This window comes from Paralichthys olivaceus, chromosome 5, assembly GCF_024713975.1.
Source record: "Paralichthys olivaceus isolate ysfri-2021 chromosome 5, ASM2471397v2, whole genome shotgun sequence".
Lineage (NCBI taxonomy): Eukaryota > Metazoa > Chordata > Actinopteri > Pleuronectiformes > Paralichthyidae > Paralichthys > Paralichthys olivaceus.
Window position 1 is genome coordinate 23,166,733 of NC_091097.1, and position 7,500 is coordinate 23,174,232.

General features: G+C 42.1%; 12 non-coding genes across 12 annotated transcripts; all 12 read left to right on the forward strand.

The window, feature by feature from the left end:
• Positions 1-453: 453 nt before the first annotated feature.
• Positions 454-572, forward strand: LOC138410114 (5S ribosomal RNA). Its single transcript, XR_011242910.1, has one exon. It is a non-coding gene; the product is annotated as a 5S ribosomal RNA (ribosomal RNA).
• Positions 573-1,068: 496 nt separating this feature from the next.
• On the forward strand, positions 1,069-1,187 carry LOC138410115 (5S ribosomal RNA). Its single transcript, XR_011242911.1, has one exon. It is a non-coding gene; the product is annotated as a 5S ribosomal RNA (ribosomal RNA).
• Positions 1,188-1,683: 496 nt separating this feature from the next.
• LOC138410116 (5S ribosomal RNA) lies at positions 1,684-1,802 on the forward strand. The gene has a single exon (XR_011242912.1). It is a non-coding gene; the product is annotated as a 5S ribosomal RNA (ribosomal RNA).
• A 496-nt stretch (positions 1,803-2,298) lies between these two features.
• LOC138410118 (5S ribosomal RNA) lies at positions 2,299-2,417 on the forward strand. The gene has a single exon (XR_011242914.1). It is a non-coding gene; the product is annotated as a 5S ribosomal RNA (ribosomal RNA).
• Positions 2,418-2,913: 496 nt separating this feature from the next.
• LOC138408465 (5S ribosomal RNA) lies at positions 2,914-3,032 on the forward strand. Its single transcript, XR_011241784.1, has one exon. It is a non-coding gene; the product is annotated as a 5S ribosomal RNA (ribosomal RNA).
• Positions 3,033-3,528: 496 nt separating this feature from the next.
• LOC138410119 (5S ribosomal RNA) lies at positions 3,529-3,647 on the forward strand. The gene has a single exon (XR_011242915.1). It is a non-coding gene; the product is annotated as a 5S ribosomal RNA (ribosomal RNA).
• A 496-nt stretch (positions 3,648-4,143) lies between these two features.
• On the forward strand, positions 4,144-4,262 carry LOC138408586 (5S ribosomal RNA). The gene has a single exon (XR_011241905.1). It is a non-coding gene; the product is annotated as a 5S ribosomal RNA (ribosomal RNA).
• A 496-nt stretch (positions 4,263-4,758) lies between these two features.
• Positions 4,759-4,877, forward strand: LOC138410120 (5S ribosomal RNA). Its single transcript, XR_011242916.1, has one exon. It is a non-coding gene; the product is annotated as a 5S ribosomal RNA (ribosomal RNA).
• A 496-nt stretch (positions 4,878-5,373) lies between these two features.
• On the forward strand, positions 5,374-5,492 carry LOC138408466 (5S ribosomal RNA). The gene has a single exon (XR_011241785.1). It is a non-coding gene; the product is annotated as a 5S ribosomal RNA (ribosomal RNA).
• A 496-nt stretch (positions 5,493-5,988) lies between these two features.
• On the forward strand, positions 5,989-6,107 carry LOC138410121 (5S ribosomal RNA). The gene has a single exon (XR_011242917.1). It is a non-coding gene; the product is annotated as a 5S ribosomal RNA (ribosomal RNA).
• A 496-nt stretch (positions 6,108-6,603) lies between these two features.
• On the forward strand, positions 6,604-6,722 carry LOC138408587 (5S ribosomal RNA). The gene has a single exon (XR_011241906.1). It is a non-coding gene; the product is annotated as a 5S ribosomal RNA (ribosomal RNA).
• A 496-nt stretch (positions 6,723-7,218) lies between these two features.
• Positions 7,219-7,337, forward strand: LOC138410122 (5S ribosomal RNA). The gene has a single exon (XR_011242918.1). It is a non-coding gene; the product is annotated as a 5S ribosomal RNA (ribosomal RNA).
• Positions 7,338-7,500: the final 163 nt, after the last annotated feature.

Genomic DNA, 7,500 nt, shown 5'->3' on the forward strand with positions numbered 1-7,500 from the left:
GCTTCAGAGGAGACACCTCTTGGAAAGAGCAGGAAAGACTGTTCATCAAAGGAAAAAGAATATGGAACCCTCACATCATCACTGAAAGGTGAGAGTGAGCATTCATCAGATTTGTTTCTAATCAAAACACTACTTTATTCATGTTTTATTAACATATCATTTTCAAATTGTCTTATTTGGAGAGAGCGATGAAAGAGCAGGGAGTTTACTCTGCATCAGGGAAACAACTGGATATGAAACACTGACAATATTGCTGAAGGTCATTTTTGAAAATTGTAATGATTTTTTTCTTGCAACGATATGACAAAATTTCACCTTGAGATTGATTTTGGAACAATTGACCCCCCCAACCCACCCACACATCAAGATGCTATGGTTGCAAAGCAACAGAAGAACCATTGATGATGGTGATGATTCACATGTATAAAGGAGGTATTGTGGGTGGAGTTAATCGCTTACGGCCATACCACCCTGAACACGCCCGATCTCGTCTGATCTCGGAAGCTAAGCAGGGTCGGGCCTGGTTAGTACTTGGATGGGAGACCGCCTGGGAATACCAGGTGCTGTAAGCTTTTTAGACTTTTCTTTGCAGAGGGCGCTGTTGCTGCTGCTTCTGCTTCAGAGGAGACACCTCTTGGAAAGAGCAGGAAAGACTGTTCATCAAAGGAAAAAGAATATGGAACCCTCACATCATCACTGAAAGGTGAGAGTGAGCATTCATCAGATTTGTTTCTAATCAAAACACTACTTTATTCATGTTTTATTAACATATCATTTTCAAATTGTCTTATTTGGAGAGAGCGATGAAAGAGCAGGGAGTTTACTCTGCATCAGGGAAACAACTGGATATGAAACACTGACAATATTGCTGAAGGTCATTTTTGAAAATTGTAATGATTTTTTTCTTGCAACGATATGACAAAATTTCACCTTGAGATTGATTTTGGAACAATTGACCCCCCCAACCCACCCACACATCAAGATGCTATGGTTGCAAAGCAACAGAAGAACCATTGATGATGGTGATGATTCACATGTATAAAGGAGGTATTGTGGGTGGAGTTAATCGCTTACGGCCATACCACCCTGAACACGCCCGATCTCGTCTGATCTCGGAAGCTAAGCAGGGTCGGGCCTGGTTAGTACTTGGATGGGAGACCGCCTGGGAATACCAGGTGCTGTAAGCTTTTTAGACTTTTCTTTGCAGAGGGCGCTGTTGCTGCTGCTTCTGCTTCAGAGGAGACACCTCTTGGAAAGAGCAGGAAAGACTGTTCATCAAAGGAAAAAGAATATGGAACCCTCACATCATCACTGAAAGGTGAGAGTGAGCATTCATCAGATTTGTTTCTAATCAAAACACTACTTTATTCATGTTTTATTAACATATCATTTTCAAATTGTCTTATTTGGAGAGAGCGATGAAAGAGCAGGGAGTTTACTCTGCATCAGGGAAACAACTGGATATGAAACACTGACAATATTGCTGAAGGTCATTTTTGAAAATTGTAATGATTTTTTTCTTGCAACGATATGACAAAATTTCACCTTGAGATTGATTTTGGAACAATTGACCCCCCCAACCCACCCACACATCAAGATGCTATGGTTGCAAAGCAACAGAAGAACCATTGATGATGGTGATGATTCACATGTATAAAGGAGGTATTGTGGGTGGAGTTAATCGCTTACGGCCATACCACCCTGAACACGCCCGATCTCGTCTGATCTCGGAAGCTAAGCAGGGTCGGGCCTGGTTAGTACTTGGATGGGAGACCGCCTGGGAATACCAGGTGCTGTAAGCTTTTTAGACTTTTCTTTGCAGAGGGCGCTGTTGCTGCTGCTTCTGCTTCAGAGGAGACACCTCTTGGAAAGAGCAGGAAAGACTGTTCATCAAAGGAAAAAGAATATAGAACCCTCACATCATCACTGAAAGGTGAGAGTGAGCATTCATCAGATTTGTTTCTAATCAAAACACTACTTTATTCATGTTTTATTAACATATCATTTTCAAATTGTCTTATTTGGAGAGAGCGATGAAAGAGCAGGGAGTTTACTCTGCATCAGGGAAACAACTGGATATGAAACACTGACAATATTGCTGAAGGTCATTTTTGAAAATTGTAATGATTTTTTTCTTGCAACGATATGACAAAATTTCACCTTGAGATTGATTTTGGAACAATTGACCCCCCCAACCCACCCACACATCAAGATGCTATGGTTGCAAAGCAACAGAAGAACCATTGATGATGGTGATGATTCACATGTATAAAGGAGGTATTGTGGGTGGAGTTAATCGCTTACGGCCATACCACCCTGAACACGCCCGATCTCGTCTGATCTCGGAAGCTAAGCAGGGTCGGGCCTGGTTAGTACTTGGATGGGAGACCGCCTGGGAATACCAGGTGCTGTAAGCTTTTTAGACTTTTCTTTGCAGAGGGCGCTGTTGCTGCTGCTTCTGCTTCAGAGGAGACACCTCTTGGAAAGAGCAGGAAAGACTGTTCATCAAAGGAAAAAGAATATGGAACCCTCACATCATCACTGAAAGGTGAGAGTGAGCATTCATCAGATTTGTTTCTAATCAAAACACTACTTTATTCATGTTTTATTAACATATCATTTTCAAATTGTCTTATTTGGAGAGAGCGATGAAAGAGCAGGGAGTTTACTCTGCATCAGGGAAACAACTGGATATGAAACACTGACAATATTGCTGAAGGTCATTTTTGAAAATTGTAATGATTTTTTTCTTGCAACGATATGACAAAATTTCACCTTGAGATTGATTTTGGAACAATTGACCCCCCCAACCCACCCACACATCAAGATGCTATGGTTGCAAAGCAACAGAAGAACCATTGATGATGGTGATGATTCACATGTATAAAGGAGGTATTGTGGGTGGAGTTAATCGCTTACGGCCATACCACCCTGAACACGCCCGATCTTGTCCGATCTCGGAAGCTAAGCAGGGTCGGGCCTGGTTAGTACTTGGATGGGAGACCGCCTGGGAATACCAGGTGCTGTAAGCTTTTTAGACTTTTCTTTGCAGAGGGCGCTGTTGCTGCTGCTTCTGCTTCAGAGGAGACACCTCTTGGAAAGAGCAGGAAAGACTGTTCATCAAAGGAAAAAGAATATGGAACCCTCACATCATCACTGAAAGGTGAGAGTGAGCATTCATCAGATTTGTTTCTAATCAAAACACTACTTTATTCATGTTTTATTAACATATCATTTTCAAATTGTCTTATTTGGAGAGAGCGATGAAAGAGCAGGGAGTTTACTCTGCATCAGGGAAACAACTGGATATGAAACACTGACAATATTGCTGAAGGTCATTTTTGAAAATTGTAATGATTTTTTTCTTGCAACGATATGACAAAATTTCACCTTGAGATTGATTTTGGAACAATTGACCCCCCCAACCCACCCACACATCAAGATGCTATGGTTGCAAAGCAACAGAAGAACCATTGATGATGGTGATGATTCACATGTATAAAGGAGGTATTGTGGGTGGAGTTAATCGCTTACGGCCATACCACCCTGAACACGCCCGATCTCGTCTGATCTCGGAAGCTAAGCAGGGTCGGGCCTGGTTAGTACTTGGATGGGAGACCGCCTGGGAATACCAGGTGCTGTAAGCTTTTTAGACTTTTCTTTGCAGAGGGCGCTGTTGCTGCTGCTTCTGCTTCAGAGGAGACACCTCTTGGAAAGAGCAGGAAAGACTGTTCATCAAAGGAAAAAGAATATGGAACCCTCACATCATCACTGAAAGGTGAGAGTGAGCATTCATCAGATTTGTTTCTAATCAAAACACTACTTTATTCATGTTTTATTAACATATCATTTTCAAATTGTCTTATTTGGAGAGAGCGATGAAAGAGCAGGGAGTTTACTCTGCATCAGGGAAACAACTGGATATGAAACACTGACAATATTGCTGAAGGTCATTTTTGAAAATTGTAATGATTTTTTTCTTGCAACGATATGACAAAATTTCACCTTGAGATTGATTTTGGAACAATTGACCCCCCCAACCCACCCACACATCAAGATGCTATGGTTGCAAAGCAACAGAAGAACCATTGATGATGGTGATGATTCACATGTATAAAGGAGGTATTGTGGGTGGAGTTAATCGCTTACGGCCATACCACCCTGAACACGCCCGATCTCGTCTGATCTCGGAAGCTAAGCAGGGTCGGGCCTGGTTAGTACTTGGATGGGAGACCGCCTGGGAATACCAGGTGCTATAAGCTTTTTAGACTTTTCTTTGCAGAGGGCGCTGTTGCTGCTGCTTCTGCTTCAGAGGAGACACCTCTTGGAAAGAGCAGGAAAGACTGTTCATCAAAGGAAAAAGAATATGGAACCCTCACATCATCACTGAAAGGTGAGAGTGAGCATTCATCAGATTTGTTTCTAATCAAAACACTACTTTATTCATGTTTTATTAACATATCATTTTCAAATTGTCTTATTTGGAGAGAGCGATGAAAGAGCAGGGAGTTTACTCTGCATCAGGGAAACAACTGGATATGAAACACTGACAATATTGCTGAAGGTCATTTTTGAAAATTGTAATGATTTTTTTCTTGCAACGATATGACAAAATTTCACCTTGAGATTGATTTTGGAACAATTGACCCCCCCAACCCACCCACACATCAAGATGCTATGGTTGCAAAGCAACAGAAGAACCATTGATGATGGTGATGATTCACATGTATAAAGGAGGTATTGTGGGTGGAGTTAATCGCTTACGGCCATACCACCCTGAACACGCCCGATCTCGTCTGATCTCGGAAGCTAAGCAGGGTCGGGCCTGGTTAGTACTTGGATGGGAGACCGCCTGGGAATACCAGGTGCTGTAAGCTTTTTAGACTTTTCTTTGCAGAGGGCGCTGTTGCTGCTGCTTCTGCTTCAGAGGAGACACCTCTTGGAAAGAGCAGGAAAGACTGTTCATCAAAGGAAAAAGAATATGGAACCCTCACATCATCACTGAAAGGTGAGAGTGAGCATTCATCAGATTTGTTTCTAATCAAAACACTACTTTATTCATGTTTTATTAACATATCATTTTCAAATTGTCTTATTTGGAGAGAGCGATGAAAGAGCAGGGAGTTTACTCTGCATCAGGGAAACAACTGGATATGAAACACTGACAATATTGCTGAAGGTCATTTTTGAAAATTGTAATGATTTTTTTCTTGCAACGATATGACAAAATTTCACCTTGAGATTGATTTTGGAACAATTGACCCCCCCAACCCACCCACACATCAAGATGCTATGGTTGCAAAGCAACAGAAGAACCATTGATGATGGTGATGATTCACATGTATAAAGGAGGTATTGTGGGTGGAGTTAATCGCTTACGGCCATACCACCCTGAACACGCCCGATCTTGTCCGATCTCGGAAGCTAAGCAGGGTCGGGCCTGGTTAGTACTTGGATGGGAGACCGCCTGGGAATACCAGGTGCTGTAAGCTTTTTAGACTTTTCTTTGCAGAGGGCGCTGTTGCTGCTGCTTCTGCTTCAGAGGAGACACCTCTTGGAAAGAGCAGGAAAGACTGTTCATCAAAGGAAAAAGAATATGGAACCCTCACATCATCACTGAAAGGTGAGAGTGAGCATTCATCAGATTTGTTTCTAATCAAAACACTACTTTATTCATGTTTTATTAACATATCATTTTCAAATTGTCTTATTTGGAGAGAGCGATGAAAGAGCAGGGAGTTTACTCTGCATCAGGGAAACAACTGGATATGAAACACTGACAATATTGCTGAAGGTCATTTTTGAAAATTGTAATGATTTTTTTCTTGCAACGATATGACAAAATTTCACCTTGAGATTGATTTTGGAACAATTGACCCCCCCAACCCACCCACACATCAAGATGCTATGGTTGCAAAGCAACAGAAGAACCATTGATGATGGTGATGATTCACATGTATAAAGGAGGTATTGTGGGTGGAGTTAATCGCTTACGGCCATACCACCCTGAACACGCCCGATCTCGTCTGATCTCGGAAGCTAAGCAGGGTCGGGCCTGGTTAGTACTTGGATGGGAGACCGCCTGGGAATACCAGGTGCTGTAAGCTTTTTAGACTTTTCTTTGCAGAGGGCGCTGTTGCTGCTGCTTCTGCTTCAGAGGAGACACCTCTTGGAAAGAGCAGGAAAGACTGTTCATCAAAGGAAAAAGAATATGGAACCCTCACATCATCACTGAAAGGTGAGAGTGAGCATTCATCAGATTTGTTTCTAATCAAAACACTACTTTATTCATGTTTTATTAACATATCATTTTCAAATTGTCTTATTTGGAGAGAGCGATGAAAGAGCAGGGAGTTTACTCTGCATCAGGGAAACAACTGGATATGAAACACTGACAATATTGCTGAAGGTCATTTTTGAAAATTGTAATGATTTTTTTCTTGCAACGATATGACAAAATTTCACCTTGAGATTGATTTTGGAACAATTGACCCCCCCAACCCACCCACACATCAAGATGCTATGGTTGCAAAGCAACAGAAGAACCATTGATGATGGTGATGATTCACATGTATAAAGGAGGTATTGTGGGTGGAGTTAATCGCTTACGGCCATACCACCCTGAACACGCCCGATCTCGTCTGATCTCGGAAGCTAAGCAGGGTCGGGCCTGGTTAGTACTTGGATGGGAGACCGCCTGGGAATACCAGGTGCTATAAGCTTTTTAGACTTTTCTTTGCAGAGGGCGCTGTTGCTGCTGCTTCTGCTTCAGAGGAGACACCTCTTGGAAAGAGCAGGAAAGACTGTTCATCAAAGGAAAAAGAATATGGAACCCTCACATCATCACTGAAAGGTGAGAGTGAGCATTCATCAGATTTGTTTCTAATCAAAACACTACTTTATTCATGTTTTATTAACATATCATTTTCAAATTGTCTTATTTGGAGAGAGCGATGAAAGAGCAGGGAGTTTACTCTGCATCAGGGAAACAACTGGATATGAAACACTGACAATATTGCTGAAGGTCATTTTTGAAAATTGTAATGATTTTTTTCTTGCAACGATATGACAAAATTTCACCTTGAGATTGATTTTGGAACAATTGACCCCCCCAACCCACCCACACATCAAGATGCTATGGTTGCAAAGCAACAGAAGAACCATTGATGATGGTGATGATTCACATGTATAAAGGAGGTATTGTGGGTGGAGTTAATCGCTTACGGCCATACCACCCTGAACACGCCCGATCTCGTCTGATCTCGGAAGCTAAGCAGGGTCGGGCCTGGTTAGTACTTGGATGGGAGACCGCCTGGGAATACCAGGTGCTGTAAGCTTTTTAGACTTTTCTTTGCAGAGGGCGCTGTTGCTGCTGCTTCTGCTTCAGAGGAGACACCTCTTGGAAAGAGCAGGAAAGACTGTTCATCAAAGGAAAAAGAATATGGAACCCTCACATCATCACTGAAAGGTGAGAGTGAGCATTCATCAGATTTGTTTCTA